This window comes from Sapajus apella, unplaced genomic scaffold (assembly GCF_009761245.1).
Source record: "Sapajus apella isolate SASKATOON/1434 unplaced genomic scaffold, GSC_monkey_1.0 scaffold23, whole genome shotgun sequence".
Lineage (NCBI taxonomy): Eukaryota > Metazoa > Chordata > Mammalia > Primates > Cebidae > Sapajus > Sapajus apella.
Genome location: NW_022436963.1, coordinates 31,763,524 through 31,780,715, shown reverse-complemented (window position 1 = coordinate 31,780,715; position 17,192 = coordinate 31,763,524). Strand labels below are relative to the sequence as shown.

The window sequence follows — 17,192 nt, the reverse complement described above, 5'->3', positions numbered from 1 at the left end:
GAGTCTTCCTTCCTGCCTTTACCTTCTTAAGCTGTCACCTCCCCCTCGTTCCTCATGTTAGGGTCATTACGACCCCTCTTCCAAACCACCAAGGCTAATCATATGGGGCCGGTAAACAGTAGGTAACAAAAGTGAACCATGGGCCAGTCACTAAGAGGATCATTTCCATTGGAATTTGGAAAACATGCTCAGCTCCTCACTGGATCCCATCCAGCAGCTGGGATCCTAGATGCTTCAGGATTAAGTATTGTGTTACTTCCCAACATGCCTGAATGAGTTTTTGTGTGCTCGTTTGTTTTACAGCCCTCTCTCCTGTCTCCTTATTTATGAACTGGTCCATCTTGTGATAACCTCAGTTCCCTTCGCATCTTCCAAAAGGCTTTTTTCCCCATTCCTCCACCAGGTATAAACACATATTAGTTTGGATATTTACATCTAGTGACCCTGAAAAGGAGGGAGACAAATTTCAAGATCCCTCAAAAACTCTGCCATGTTTATGGATGAATATTGAGACTTAGACGGAAGGAAAAGGCACACTCAGTGTGATTCTACAGAAAATGTAATGAAGGGACTATTAACAGGGGCAGGGTTAGGGAACTGAAAAGTAAATATGAGTAATCTCAGTATCAGCAACAGTAGGCAGCCAGACTTTATAACCAAAGGAACTAGAGAAGAGGGATGCCCAGGTAGGACTTGGTTTGATGAACTGCAGTCACTGCTGACCTGCAGCCCAGCACAGGAAAAGATTAGGGTAAGAAACACCCCAACTTCTCCTCTCCTGACCTCCAGCCTCCTGTGGGTGCCTCCCACTGTCCAAGCCCTCTTGGAAGACACAGCTCTGGGAAGTCCAGGTAACACAGTCCATAGAAGCCAAAGTCATGGACACGATGGAGGTAGCAGAGAATGGAGGACAGCAGAAGACACAGAACAGCCAACATAAGCATACGTTACCATGAGTCACACAAGAAAATACTAGCATCTCTCTGGTTTTATCCTGAAGCAATTTTTATGCAATATTTGCAAAAATGCCTTGATTCATCCTTTCTCCCTGATAAAATGGCCTGCACTGCCTCTTCTCTCTGCAGCTCCATCCTCTGATGAGGGCAGTAAGACTATTAGAAAGGACATCTATTGTTTTTTCTTTCCCAGTGTAGCTCCCTTTTTCCCTTAAGGAAAGACCTCTCCCATTCAGCCCATTGCATCCCACTTATGCTCCATCCCCAAAATCAGAAGTGGGAATGTGGCCCTGGCCTAGCCAATCAGTGTGTTCCAGCACCCCGGACACAGCAAGAGAGTCAGGAATAGGCTTACTTACACTTAAGCTGGCCCAGGGAAACTGAATTCAAAGAATTTTGCTAGAGGCCCTGAGAAAGGTAAAATATTTTTCAATTGTTGCTGGTTTATGAAATTGTGAATCTGGAGTTTCCAGAAGACATTTTTCTGTCTTATAGAGAGGGCTTGCTGGTGACCGAAGTCAGCCTAGAGGAAGGCAGAGCTGAATCATGGAGATGGGGCAGAGAAGCAAGAGAGAGAGAAACTGACAGACACTGACTGACTTCAAAACCTGAAGAAATTGCTTGAGCCCCTGAATCCAGCTGTGCCTGAAACAGTATTCCTGAGCTTTTCTGTAGGTAATCCACTAAATTATTCTTTGGGGCTTCAGGCAATTTAAATCGTATCTTGATTACTTGAAACTGAAACCTCCAAATTAATACAGGTGGTGTGTCACTAGGGGCCTTACAGCAGGACAAGGCTGCACAGTGAAATTCTAGAATAAAGACTCTCTTGAGAACTACATAAGACTTGGCAAAGAACATGCATTAACCTTTGAGATAAGCTTAAGACATCATATTGCGGAGGCTGCCACAGGCTTCTGTTCTGCAAGAGGGCAATAAGGTGTCCTGTGCTAGCCGGAGTGGAAAGTCTCTGCATTCACCTAAGATGCTGCTGAGCGTCAAGGAGATTTGACCAACTGTTTTAGTCAGAGTCCTCCAGAGAGACAGACCAATAGTACATTTGGAGAGATATATCAAGAGGGATTTATTAGGGGAATTGGCTTAACTGTCTATGGGAAGTGGAGATGTTTCCCATAGAGAGGCTGTGTCTGCAAACTGTGAAACAGGAAAGTCTGCAACATGGCTCAGTCAAGTCCAAAGACCTCAGAAGCAGGGCAGCTGATGGTGTAAATTTCTATCTAAAGCTGTTAGTTTGAGTCTCAGAGTCCAAGGGCTGGAGAACCAGGAGTTCTGACATTCAAGGGCAGGAAAACATGGGTGTCCAGTTCCAAGAAAGAAAGAGGAAGAGTTCCCCCTTCCTCCACCTTTTTTTTCTACACAGGCTCCCAGGTGATTAGATCATGTCCTCCCATATTGAGGGTGAATCTTCCCCCATTCAGTCCCAACCTCCTCCAGAAATACCCTCACAGATACACCTGGAGCAGACAATTCATTCTAGTTTAATGCTGAACCACCTGGGTTTCCCTTTAAGCAGAATAGGGACAAGCTCAGTACATACTGAAACATGGAGAATAAATACTGCTTTCCCAGCTCTCTGAGCATCCTTAATCCAGTCAAGTTGACACCTGAAACCAACCATCACACCAACAAAAACCACAGCAAAGACTCGAGTCCTAGTAAATTCTCCTAAATCTTGTCCCTTACTTGGCCCTCTGACTCCCCTAATCTTTATCTAAAGATGGGGCACACACTGAGTCCCATTTTCAACCCATACTCTCCTTTGGCCATGCAGCTCTCCTTTCCTAATGTAAGATTAAGACTTTAAAAGCTGGAGGCCAGGCATGGTAGCTCACACCTGTAATCCCAGCACTTTGGAAGGCTGAGACAGGTGGATAACTTGAGGCCAGGAGTTCACCAGCCTGACCAACATAGTGAAAAACACTGTCTCTACTGAAAATGCCAAAATTTAGCTGGGTGTGGTGACACATGCCTGTAATCCAGATACGTAGGAGGCAGAGGTACAAGAATTGCTTGAGCTCAGGAGGCTGAGGTTGTAGTGAGTGGAGATCATGCCACTGCACTCCAGCCTGGGCAACAGAGCAAGACTGTCTAAAAAAAAAAAAAAGAAAAAGTGGAAATCAGCAAGAGCTGGAACCAGAAATCCCTTGCGTTGGGAATACTATTTCCAGCTCAGCTTAGTGAGCCTCTGATATCTCAATATAGGCAATATTTCTCCTATACTAGTGGCCACAGTTGAACATTGGGTAGCATCCTCCAAACTCTGAAAATGAGTCAGATTTCAAAACTTGGGAATTTCTAACCCTGTTCATATCCGGCATGTACCAAGAAATCACCTCTTCTCTAGCACGGTTAGCTAATAAGGAAGTTTCCCAAATGTAATTAGAAAAAAATGGACATCTAAAAATGTATGTCTAAAACACTAGCTCCACGGGACAGTAATAGGAAAAATTCTCCATGGTCTAACAAGTGTTTAAAGTTTCTGGTTAAACAGAGATACTCTTATACATCTTATTGTATACATAGTATACAATGCAAGACTTCTTGAGGCCTCTAATACATTTATGCACAAGGATAACCTTAAAAAGGGAAGAGATCTTAGTTCATTTGGGCTGCTATAACAAAATACAATAAACTAAGGGACTTAAAAACAACAGAAATTTGTTTCTCATAATTCTGGAGGCTGGGAAGTCCAAGATTGAGGAACCAGCAGATTAAATGTCTGATGAAGCCCACTTTCTGGCTCATAGAGAGAGCCTTTTTGCTGTGTTCTCATGCAGTAGAATGGTCAAAGTGTCTCTCCTGGGCATCTTTTATAAGACCACTAACCCCATTCATGAACGCTCTGCCCTCATTACCTAATATCCTCCCAAATGTTCCACCTCCCAGTACTATCACTTTAGGGATTAGAATTTCAACAAATGAATTGTGTAGGGGCACTAACATTCAGACCACAGCAGCATCATATACAACTTCAGTGTCCTTTATCCAAAGTACTTGGGACCAGAAGGGTTTCAGATTTAAATTATCTTCATATTTTGGAATACTTGCATTATACTTTGAGCATCCCAAGTATGAAAGTACAAAATCCTTTGAATAGCATTTTGGCACTTAAAAAGTTTCAGATTTTGGAGCATTTCAGATTTTTGTATTTGGGATGCTCAATCTGTACAGAAAATTTCAATCTCATTTAATCATGAGTTTATATTTGCTTGTTTGTTTTGGGTAGGCAAAGCACCTCTTGGGTCAATACTGTACAAAAAGACCTTGTAAGAAATATGAGATCATTCTCTAAATATCCAAATAAGTAAAGTTCTGACTGGACAAAAATATAGAGCTGTCGTAGCCTGGTTTTATAACAGCTATCCTATTTTTCAAGAAATTTTCTCTTTTCTCTCTAGCTATTCTATTTTAATATCAACAGCTTCAGTCCAGCCTGATCAAGCCTTTTCTTCCCTCCCTCTTGTTGAACTCTCATCTCAAGAAGACAACCATCAGTGTAGACTCTGCAAAGGACAGGTAATATCTGGCTAAGAAGCAGCTGTCACTCTCCAAGTTCCCACGTGACCACATCAATCCAGGATGCTCTATCTTTCACTTAGGACAATCACAAAATTTGATCTTTCACAGTCAGCTCTCCAGTCTCAGATGCCCAAAGTCAAGCTTCCTGAGCAACAGCCAAACAGATGGAAGTCTCATTCCTTTCAGATTGATTTTTATTGCTATTGTAGCACAATTTAGTCTCATTCCACATCATTATATTCGATAACTGTCATAAACCTGAAACCACCGCCATCTGATGTCAGCACAAAAGTCATTCCCTGAGCTGAACCCTGCCGGACCAATCCACAAACCTTTATCAGCTTCTCATTTCACACGCATGTAAAATAACCTACCAGGTCTAAAACACCAGGCAAAGGAATCAAACAAGTGCTCGGCTGCGTTCACAGCCCAAGAGAAACATTCTACTTCCATCACTTTCTCAGGGAAGACCACAACAGAACAAGATTTTCTTTGTCCTATACTCATATCCGATGTTCTGAAGTTCAAAACAAAATTAAAATATTTATAGGGTGTCTGACCAGGATCTTGAGAGAAGCTTGTTTTGATCTTTAGATGTTTTTTCCCTCAAAACCAGTGAACAGCTCAGTTGGTTCAGGTCCAATATTATAAAGATTGCAGTGTAGAATTCAGTGTTCAATCCCCCTGTGGCCCTGTTAGCAAAATCACAGAAGAAAAGCTCCATTCCTCAGTGCAGAGTATACTCCCCCGATTCCCTTCCCTGTCCATGATATCCAGTAAATAATCCACTGGGGAAGTGCTTAATAAATCTTTTCTTATGGTCATAATTAATGTCTGTTATTCATCACTGCAGATAAAGTAATGAACTCAAAGTTATCAGGCACATATTAAATGTTTAATAAACATCCATTTCCTTGTGATTTTATTTTTCTTCTCACAGAAAGCTACTTGGGTCCATGAAAATAAACACACCCTTTCAGGGTCCCAGCGTGCTATGTAAACAACCAAAATCCTACTTCATTTTGTCTTACAGGAACTGTAAGTGTTGCCATGGGGATTTTTCTACTCCTCTTATCAAAAGATAGAAACTAGAACACTCAATATGTTAGCAAAAAAAAAAAAAAAAAAAAAAAAAAAAAAAGACTGTGAAGTAAGATATGTAAGTTCTGGATTTAAATCCTAGTTCTACAACTTTCTAGTTATGTGAACTAGGGCAAGTTATCAACCTCATAGGCATCAATTTTCTCACGTCTAAAACTGGAATAATATTTGAAACTACCACAAAGCATCATAATGAAGGGAAGATAAGGCCAGAAAAAATCTAAGAACAGTGCCTGGCACAAAATAAGTACATAATAAATCAAAGAGAGATTTTTTTTCCCCAAAAAGATTAAGAGCATAAACACTTGAGCTAGATTCTCTGCATCCAAATTGTGATCCTGCCACTTACTTGCTGTCTCATATTGGGAAAATTATTTAAATACTTGTACCTCAGTTTTCCTTATCTGTAAAAATGAGATAAGAGCTACCATGTTGTGTTGTTGGAAGAATAAACGAATTTATGCATGCCTGACACTTAGCAAATGCTGAGCATTTTCTGTTACTAAGTCCATGTCTATAACCTATTCATCATTAGCTGCCACCTCTGACAGGGAATAAAGTGAGAAGTGTCACGAATACCCATTTTCTTGATGATTTAAGGATACATTAGGCATCCAATATGATTACAGATGCTTACTGGGTCAAGAATGACTTTGAGCCACTTGGTGAAAAAATCTGAAAAATCTTGGCTTCAGTCTACTCAACAGTTATTAGCTGAATGGCAGACTGACTTTTCCGGAAAGTGACAATTACAGGTAGTGGACACTGTGAGGCTTACCAAGACCCCCTCCTCAGGTTCTTGCCCCCATCACCCAGCTGCTGGGAACACTGGTTGCTGTCAGCTCCCTGCTGCCATTCACACTGCAAACTTCCTCACTAATGCCCACTCCTGACGGCTAGCTTTCCTGAGTACACAAAAGCTATTGGCTTACTGATAACTCCAAATGGACATCCCAGCCCCAAGGCTTTCCTGAGGTATGTGAATGGGCCTTAGTTGCAGCTGCATTTCAGAATAACCAACTCTTCTGTCTAATTTTCTCAGGAATCCCTGCGGAGCATTAATCAATAAACTCTCTTCACGCAACTCCCCATCTTGGTATCTATCTTCAGGGACCCCAGTCTAGGACACTATGCTAAGTGCTTTTCTAACAACCAGAAATAAGACCAAATACTCTGTTGAGGACTGACACATACAAGTCATGCTGCTGGTGAGAAGCATCACACAGGATAAAAAACAAATATTGAAACAGCCCTCAAAGAATTTAGTCTAGTGGTGAACACGGGTGAAATAATTCATTATGTAATGAATGTATGTAACACGTGTTGCAAGCGGAATATAAGTCTGTGATAAGAAGATATAGTGGAGCCATGAAGTGGAGGGGAATGGAAAGGAAAGAGGAAAGGTACTTAAGGAAGCAGACTTGAAGAAATTACTTGTTTGTTTGTTTACCGACCACCAAAAGATGAGTATCTCCATGCTCCGTTTCCTCAAAAAAGAAAGCTCACTAGTTCCATAAAATCATGGGCCTAAAATGGAACACACAGAAAGAGCTCTCACTTTTATTTGCCTAAAAGTCTCCATCATTTAAACTATGTAATCTGCTCTGAGCTCTCACCATGCTCTCCTTTCAGCATGCATTTATAGCTACAGAATCCAGGGTAGGTTTTCCTACTGGAATCCACGTTGACTTATGATATTTTGTTTTAATCTAGATGCTGATGTAAGAATACACAAATATGTAAGACAGAATTTTGACCAGTTTAATGATTTATGGGGCAATTCTCCCACGTGTTTCTCTCTAGGTAAAGGACCTTGCTTGACTGAAACCCTCTCAGCCCTTCCCCATCTCTCACTCCTCTCCTAGAAAAAGAAATTCATGATGCTGTACTGGGGAGGTAAGGATACCTAATTTGGGTTTGAATGTTAGAAAGTCCACTTGCATACAGATATTGGGCATATTCTCCACTACCTGACCTTAGCAGTAATAAGGTAATATTTTGGATTCTGTCTGACTTATTTTTTGTTTGTCTTACATCTTAAATTGGGTAGCTTAAAGCCCTACAGTTATAACATTAAAATCCTGGTTAGATTCTGAAATGAGAATTCTGACAAGGTTATGACACTAGAATTCAATCTAGCCTGTCACACTAGATTTGAGACAAAGTTAAACATGACAATACAAGGCTTGACAAAACTCTGGAGGTTCAGCTTTCATAAATATGCAGGTAGCATCCAGTTTAGTCTTAACTATTCTGCTGTGTCTCCTTTGAGGAATCCACACCTCATAGGGCCTCTGGAGTAAAGGACAAGGTAGAGAAAGCAGTTGAGAAAAAATCCATTAAACCTCTCCTTCAATTAAGCAGGATATTTTAAATCCCGAAGGGCCCATCCAAGGAGACAAGCAGGCTTGCTGGTTACATAGGCACATTTGTATGGGATAATTTCCTTTTCCATGTAACATCCAAGTCACACTAGTTATAGCTTATTATGGTCTACTACACTCATTACCAAAAGCGTTTTTCTCTGTGCCCGGTCAGATCATATGTAAATTCCCAAACAAAAATTTAACTCCCTCTTACCTTCTGAAATTATTTTGCCAATAATTTTAAATAGAGACAGGATGGGTTTTCAATTGCTAAAAAGTACTTTTCAAGGTCTCAAGATGCTTGGAAAGATAATTCACATAATTGGGGAGGATCAGCAAAAGAAGTCTGTAAATTTCAGCCTCTCTGGAGATCAGAGATTCAGCGGGCTGAGAATGTATTTGGGGAAGATGAAAAGTTCATAGTTGGTGATACTTTCTCTTCTTTCCTTATTATCCCATCATGACTATATTTTGTGTTTTATATATATATATATATATATGTACATACACACACACGCATACATACAGACATTTTATTGTACTTTAGGTTCTGGAGTGCATTTGCAAAACACGCAGGATTGTTGCATAGGTACATACATGGCAATGTGGTTTGCTGTCTCCATCCCCCATTCACCTATATTTGTCATTTCTCCCCATGTTATCCCTCCCCAACCTCCCTACCCCCCGCTGTCCTTCCCCTATTCCCAACCAGCAGACCCCAGGGTGTGATGCTCCCCTCCCTGTGTCCATGTGTTCTCATTGCTCAACATCCACCTATGAGTGAGAACAGGTGGTGTTTTTCTGTTCTTGTGTCAATTTGCTGAGAAATATGGTTTCCAGATTCATCCATGTCCCTACAAAGGACACAAACCCATCATTTTTTATGGCTGCATAGTATTCCATGGTGTATATATGCCACATTTTCCTTGTCCAGTCTATCATTGATGGGCATTTGGGTGGTTCCAGGGCTTTGCTATTGTGCCACAATGAACATATATGTGCATGTGTCTTTATAATAGAATGATTTATAATCCTTTGGATATATACCCAGTAATGGGATTGCTGGGTCAAATGAAATTTCTATTTCTAGGTCCTTGAGGAATTGTCGCACTGTCTTCCACAATGGTTGAAATAATTTATACTCCCACCAACAGTGTAAAAGTGTTCCTATTTCTCCACATCTTCTCCAGCATCTGTTGTCTCCAGATTTTTTAATGATCGCCATTCTAACTGCTGTGAGATGGTATCTCAATGTGGTTTTGATTTGCATTTCTCTAATAATCAGTGATGATGCGCCTTTTTCATATGTTTCTTGGCCTCATATATGTCTTCTTTTGAAAAGTGTCTGATATCCTTCAAACACATTTGAATGGGTTTATTTGTTTTTTTCTTGTAAATCTGTTTTAGTTCTTTGCAGATTGTGGATATTAGCCCTTAGTCAGATGGGTAGATTGCAAAAATTTTTTTCCCATTCTGTTCATTGCCAGTTCACTCTAATGATTGTTTCTTTTGCTGTACAGAAGCTCTGGAGTTTAATTAGATCCCATTTGTCTATTTTGACTTTTGCTGCCAATGCTTTTGGTGTTTTAGTCATGAAGTCCTTGCCTATGCCTATGTCCTGAATGGTTTTGCCTATGTTTTCTTTATGGTTTTTATGATGTTAGGTCTTATGTTTAAGTCTTTAATCTGTCTGGAGTTAATTTTAGTGTAAGGTGTCAGAAAGGGGTCCAGTTTCTGATTTCTTCACATGGCTAGCTCGTTTTCCCAACACCGACAGGGAATCCTTTCCTCATTGCTTGCTTTTGTCAGGTTTGTCAAAGATCAGATGGTTGTAGATGTGTGGTGTTGCCTTTGAGGCATCTGTTCTGTTCCATTGGTCTATATGTCTGTTTTGGCATCAGTACCTTGCTGTTTTGATTACTGTAGCCTTGTAGTACAGTTTGAAGTCAGGTAGCGTGATGCCTCCAGCTTTGTTCTTTTTGCTTAGAATTGACTTGACTATGTGGGGTCTCCTTTCGTTCCATATGAAGTTTAAGGTGGTTTTTTCCAGTTCTGTGAAGAGGGTCACAGGCAGCTTGATGGGGAAAGAGTTGAGTCTATAAATTACTTTGGACAGTATGGCCATTTTCACAATACTGATTCTTCCTAATCATGAGTATGGAATGTTTTTCCATCTGTTTGTGTCCTCTCTAATTTCCTTGAGCAGTGGTTTGTAGTTCTCCTTGAAGAGGTCCTTTACATTCTTTGTTAGTTGTATTCCCAGGTATTTTATTCTCTTTGTGGCAATTGTGAATGCCAGTTCATTCTTGATTTGGCTCTCTTTAAGTCTGTTATTGGTGTATAGGAATGCTTGTGATTTCTGCACACTGATTTTGTATCCTGACACTTTGCTGAAGTTGCTTAACAGCTTCAGGAGATTTTGCACTGAGAAGACAGGGTCTTGTAAATACACAATCCTGTCGTCTGCAAATAGAGACAATTTGACTTCCTCCTTTCTTAATTGAATACACTTTATTTCTTTTTCTTGCCTGATTGCTCTGGCTAGAACTTCCAATACTATATTGAATAGGAGTGGTGAGACAGGGCATCCTTGTCTAGTGCCACATTTCAAAGGGAATGCTTCCAGTTTTTGCCCATTCAGTATGATATTGGCTGAGGGTTTGTCGTAAATAGCTTTTATTATTTTTAGATACGTTCCGTCGATACTTAGCTTATTGTGAATTTTTAGCATAAAATTGTTGAATTTTGTCAAAGGCCTTCTCTGCATCTATTGAGATAATCATGTTGTTTTTGTCCTTGGTTCTGTTTATGTGATGGATTACATTTACAAACTTGCTGTAACGGTGTACTACCTCGGTAATGGCAGTCTGCCTCAGTAATGTCGGATGCCCTTCCCCCAACAAAGCTGGACCGTACAGGGTCCAGCTGCGCTTGCTGTGAAACTCTCAATCCAGAGCATTTCAGATTGCTGGTCTTTGTGGGGGTGGTACCTGCCAAGCCAGATCACCTGGCTCCTTGTTTCAGCCCCCTTTTTCTCAGTTGAATGGGTGGCTCTGTCTCCCAGGTGTTCCCGGCTCCAGTTGAAATGACCGCCTAGATTTATGTGAGTTTTTGTGTGGAGACCCGCTGCACCAGCTGTAACAGCTGTGCTGGAAACTCACGGCACTTTTCAGCCCAGAAATCTCCTGGTGTGTGGGCAGTAATAACTCTTTTGGAAATGCAGTGTTCACTCACTCTCTGCATTGTTCTCATTGGGAACTGCTCTACAGAGCTGTTCCTATTCGGCCATCTTGGATCCCCCGGTTGTGTTTTCTCTAATTGTTTTCTACCTCAATCCCAGGATATCATAGTTCAGTTATTAGAGAATACATGATCCCTGCTAACATTCAATTCCACCTCCTAAATAGCTCTCAAGCCCACCCACTTTTCTCCCATTTCAGTAAGTCACCCAGCTCTCTATCCCCTACCATCCACTCCTGCTTCCTTCCAGCTCAGTCTCTACACAGATCAAAGGATTCACATAGAATGAAAGGCCATTGATTGTGAAAGAGAGAAAAGCAGCCCCTGACAGCTGAAAACTGGCCCAACACTATCAGCTAGGCCCGGGGTTGCTAGGAGCTGGCCTGGCCCTAACAAGTAGGCTTAAGCGTTCTCCTGTGGACTATAAACAATCTCGTAGAATAACAGCATTAGACAAGGCCACTCTGTGACAGTGATGAATCAAGACAAACAAGACAGCTCCGTAAGCATGTCTGGCACAGATGAAATGTGAGCATTGTCCAAACCACACAAATGGCTACATATTCTCCACATCCCAGAGAATGATGACTGCACATTCTTTACCAATTCTAACTCTAGCTTCACCACATTCCTCTCTTATTTATAAAGACAGGATTAGAAAACCAACCACAGAATTACCCATTCTATGACAGCATGCAATCCAGAATAAAGCTTTCACTCATTGAAGCCTCCTCAAATCACCTAGTACAAACCGCAATCCTATAAGTCCTTCCAACAGCCTCTTACAGAGAGAGCCCATGATTCTCCCTGAGGCTTCTCCCTTGTTGTAATGACCACTAAATCCAACTTTCTGAAACATAGGCATGTTCCTGGTGGTCTTTGGTGCAGAGTATTGATCACTCTTAGCTAAAAAAGAATAGACTTCTTCAGATAGACCACCTGGGTTCGAATCCCAGCTCTGCCACTTCCTCCCCACCATGTACTTCCTAGGCCAAGTTATGAAACTTCACTGGGCCTCAATTTGCTTATTTGCAATTACAAATTACATATGTAATTTGTTACCTACTTCTTTCAGTTTTTTTGAAAGTTATAAAGTAATACATGTAAAGCATATATACCACAACATTAAAACACATACCAATCAAATCAATCCTACTTGATAGCCAAAGTCATCACTGTGGCTAATAAAGCCGTTGTTAATTGGCTGTTGCTGACCTTTTTAGCCTCAAAATACCTCGGTTTTCTCCTCTATAACAGGAGGATAATAGTATCAATAATGGTAGAAGGATAATGACATCAAATCAATGGTATTACAAAGATTAGGTAAATTTCACAACTACATGTGGCGGGATCTTTGGAATACCTCTCTCCATCAGCCCATCAGCGCTTATTAGGCATACAACAGATGTTACTTTACCTCCCTTATTTGGGCAAATAATTAACTCTTTCAGTCCCTCTGTCATCTCAGCTGTAAAGTCACAGGATTAGATTAACCATGTTCTGTGGAGCACATGTAGGTGTTTTGAGGGCTCTGCACAATTTTTATTTGTATTGTAAAATGTATTTAAGGAGAAAAAAATATTTAATTTTGTAGATGCTGTGACTGATACAAGGCCGTTGTCATTCACAGCCCCTGGAATCCATATAAAAAACACAGACCCTTAGCAGTGTCCACACCAAACAGAAAATCCAGAGATACTTGTTGAACAGATGAAACTGGTTTCACATTTTTGAGTTTTAAATGTGTTTCATCAAAATGACCTCATGTATTAATATCATACTAACCAATGTTATTATACTTGGATTTGTAAGTTTATCCTGTTAAATTTTTTTGTGAGGTATATGTTTATTGTCAAAAAGGTATGTAAAATGTTAATTTAATATGCTTTATATATTGGAACTCTAAGTATTTTTACTGGAAAAAATAAAAGCATCTACAGCTATAAAAGTTAACGTGTAATTTGACTATATCATCTCTAAGCATCTTCTGACTCAGGATGCAGAGTCACATAATTTCAATATGGATGCTGTATACTATATAAGTGGGCAATTACTGCTTTTTAAATAAGTGGATTCTTCTCTTAGTTAGAAAACAAAAATTTCATTTTGGAAAAAAAATAGCACTATTCTGTATTACTCACAGATGCCAAGAAACACACACACACACACACACACACACACACATCAGAGCCCGTGAATACACCCATGACTGCTGTTGACCTCCTGAATCTATGTGCAGTGAATTATACTTGCACTGCTGGACTATTACTTTTAGATACACTGGTAATAAGCCCTTGAGATGATTACACTCTCTCCTACCCGAATAACGCTATCAAGTTATACTGAATCATTTTACTCTTAACAATCAAAACTCTGCCTGGAAAATATTCAACAGGGCACTGTTCAGCATCCCTCTGATTACAGTAGCTGAGACACTCAAATACCTTGAGCATAGACTGTACAAAGGGTGATCAGGAAAACAGAAATTGACTTGGAATAAACTTCAATAATCACCCCCAAAACATGGAAATCATCAAAGCATTTTAAAGACTCAGAAGTGATCCAAGACATCCCTATCACATAAATAAGGAAACTGAGGTCCAAAAAGAGTATTTAATTTCTTCATCCTCAATTACCAAAGCAATAAATATACTAGTACACAATCTTGGTCTCAACCTTTCCTATTACATCATATGTATTCAATACACTTTATTTTAATTGAGATCTAGTTGAATTGCAATCTAATGGAGAAAATGTTTTATTTCTAGGAATGTAGTAGACAAATAATCTCAATATCTGTCCTACTAAAAATAACCAAAATGCCTATAAATACTTTAAAATTGTCTTAAATGCAAAGATAATCTAGCAAGAAAATAACGAATACTGAGGGTAAAACCTAAATGAACACAGGTAGAACACTGAAGCCACCATTCAACAACCTGAGGGCAATTATTTGTGGAAATTGACCATTGGTTTTTATGTTCTTGCTGAACTCAAAAGACCATATTCAGGGACACCAAATGTTTTATGTTGGACCCACCCCATAAAGCCAGAACCCAAAGAACTATACCTTCAGTAAATAGGTACATGGAGTGGAGGAATGTACTAGTAGAGGTCTTCAAGGAAAATTGTCTTGCTGAAATACTGTCACCAAGAAAAAATAAATGCCCTGAAGTTGTAGCTCAAAAGCTAGCCTTCAGGTGAACTCATTGTCTGGAGCAAATAACATTTTTTATAGGGATAATCTGCCCTCATTACAAGCTTTAAAGAATTTACACTGGTAATATATCACAAAAAAAATTCTCATAACTAGAATTTACTTGAACATACAAAATTTAAAAAAAAGGAACTAAAAATAACTCAAATGTCACTTGTCAGGTGAGTAGGTAAACAAATTGTGGTATATCCAAACAACAGGATACTATGAAGCAATAAAAAAGAATGAATAACCAATAGACTCGACAACTTGAATGAATCTCAAATGCATTATGCTGAGTGAAAGAAGCCAGTCTCACAAGGTTGACATATTATTTGATTTCATTTATACAGCATTTTGGGAAAACATATAAAGATAAAACAGATAAGCAACTCCCAGGGGTTAGAGGTAAATAACGTATTGAGTGATTTTATTGAGAAAGAACTTTTTATTCATCAAAGCTACTGACTACTGACTGGACACTACTACTCCATGAAGTAATGAGATTCCTGTCATTAGGGGGTATTTAAAGCCCTGACTAGATAATAATATATCAGAGATATTATAGAAGAAATTTATGTTTTACAGTTTGGACAGATACCCTCTAAATAATCTATTCCATCCCTGAGGGACTCCATGTGTAAGATAAAGCCTGGTTTGCACTGAAGTATACCTGGCCATGGCTAACATTAAATAAACATGCTTCTGGCACTGACAGCTCACAGAATAACTCTCAATAAATAAGTAATTCACAAAACTATGTGCAATCAACAAATTTGGAGTGTTAACTGATATGGTTTGGCTTTGTGTCTCCACCCAAATCTCATCTCGAATTGTGACCCCCACATGTCAAGGGAGGGAGGTGACCAGATCATGAGGGCAGTTAGCCCCATGCTGTTCTCATGCTAGTGAGTTTTCACGAGATCTGATGGTTTCATAAGTGTTTGACAGTTTCTCCTTCACACACTCACTCTATTCTGCCACCTTGTGAGAAAGGTTCCTGCTTCCCCTTCCACCTGATTGTAAGTTTCCTGAGGTCTCCCCCACCTTGTGGAAGTATGAGTCAATTAAACATCTATTCTTTATAAATTACCCAGTGTTGGGCAATTCTTTTTTTTGTTGTTGTTGTTGTTTTTTTTTTTTTTTTGAGACTGAGTCTCACTTTGTTACCAGCCTAGAGTGCAGTGGCACTTAGGCAATTCTTTACAGTAGTTTGAGATAGACTAATACAATAACTTTATGGTAACTGCTATACTAAGCTTAGTTAAGGAGACAGAAATCTAAGACATATTCATCACACTGTAGAAGTTGAAAGTGTTGCTGGGAAGAACAATCATTAATACCTGAAAAGTTAAATAACATACAAGAGTTAAATAGTAATGCGTGGTAGTAATGCAAGAAAGGCAACATGTAAAAACATGTCTAAATGCCAAATCAGATGTAGAGGTAGTAAGAGCTATGGAGAGGAGGGGAGCTACTGGACATCTTCTGTATGTCCCCCATATCCCCTCTGTATCCTGATTCCACATGCTGTGTGCCCACAAAGCTAGTCCATATAAATACACCAAACAGACTCTCTTCTAGATTGTAATTGGATTCAGTCAGTGGGGGGCCCTGTAAAAGAACAAGAGGGTGAGATGAGTCAGGTGAAGGTATTTATTCCCCCTATTCCTTCCTTCCCATTAGGAATCCATCTCTACAGCTCCCTATCAAAGTTCTGGTCACCACTGACTCCACTTTGCCCTTTTGTCTAGGGATGGTAATGGTTCCCACTTATTGCTAGTCTCAAGGCACTTCATCATCCTTTTTTGGTATTTCAAAACCCTGGTCCCACCTTTCAAATAGTCTATTTAATTATCTTCAAATTACTTCATTTGATTTTGCCATTTGCTGGAGCCTGTATTGATACTGTGGATAAAGGAGGGCTTACTCTGTACATTGCAGTAATCAGGAGAAGCCTTGTGGGCTGGAGCAAGGGTTTTAAGGATGGGTAGAAAATAGACATTGCTGTATCTATAAGGTTTGTCCAATGGCTAGTGATTACATTATGCATAGACAGGGACTCAAAACCTGCACAGTCATGGAGAAGCATGGGGCCTACTGAGGGTAGAGTGGGTCCAGCTGATTTCAATGGGAATGCTGGATGTATGTGTTGGTGTGTGTAGCGGGGGAGGAAAAACACATTCATACATTCAAACAGTATCAATTAAACTCATAATATATGACATGCATCATGCTAGGTTCTTGGAAAACAATGGGGAGCAAAACAGTCTTTTCCAGAGTGTATTAGTTATATGTTGCTGCATAACAAAAAATCCCAAAATGTAGCAGCTTAAAACAATATTTTGTTATCACACACTCTTTGAGTCCAGAATTCAAGAGTAGTTTAGCTGGGCAGTTATAATTCCAGTTTCTCATGAGGTTTCAGTCCAAACATCAGCTAGGCTGTGGTCAATTGAAGGCTTGATTGGAGCTGGAAAATCTGGTTCTAGGATGGCTCACACACAGCAGACAAGTTTATTCTGGATGTTGCCAGGAAGTCTTGTATCATGGACTCCTCTATAGGATTGACTGTCTAACATGGCAGCTGGTTTACCACGGTGAGTGACCCAAGAAAGAGCAAGGTGGAAGTCATAATGTCTTTTTTAACTTAGCCTCAGACATTACAGTCTGTCATTTCCCCCAGTGTCCTATTGGTCAAACAGGGTGACCATACTCAGTGTAGTAGGGGACTACACATGGATGTGACTTCCAAAAGAGAAGAATCATTGAAGGGTCATCATCGAGACTGGC

The 17,192-nt window shown here is 39.9% G+C and overlaps 2 long non-coding RNA genes across 3 annotated transcripts in view; both read right to left on the bottom strand.

Annotated features, from left to right (window-relative positions):
- Positions 1–17,192, bottom strand: part of LOC116559552 — a 262,035-nt gene that overhangs the window by 57,925 nt on the left and 186,918 nt on the right. The gene's annotated exons all lie outside the window — the stretch shown is intronic.
- On the bottom strand, positions 2–15,465 carry LOC116559553. The gene is made up of 3 exons (XR_004272512.1): positions 15,371–15,465; positions 769–773; positions 2–12 (listed from the first exon to the last, which is right to left on the bottom strand). It is a non-coding gene; the product is annotated as an uncharacterized LOC116559553 (long non-coding RNA).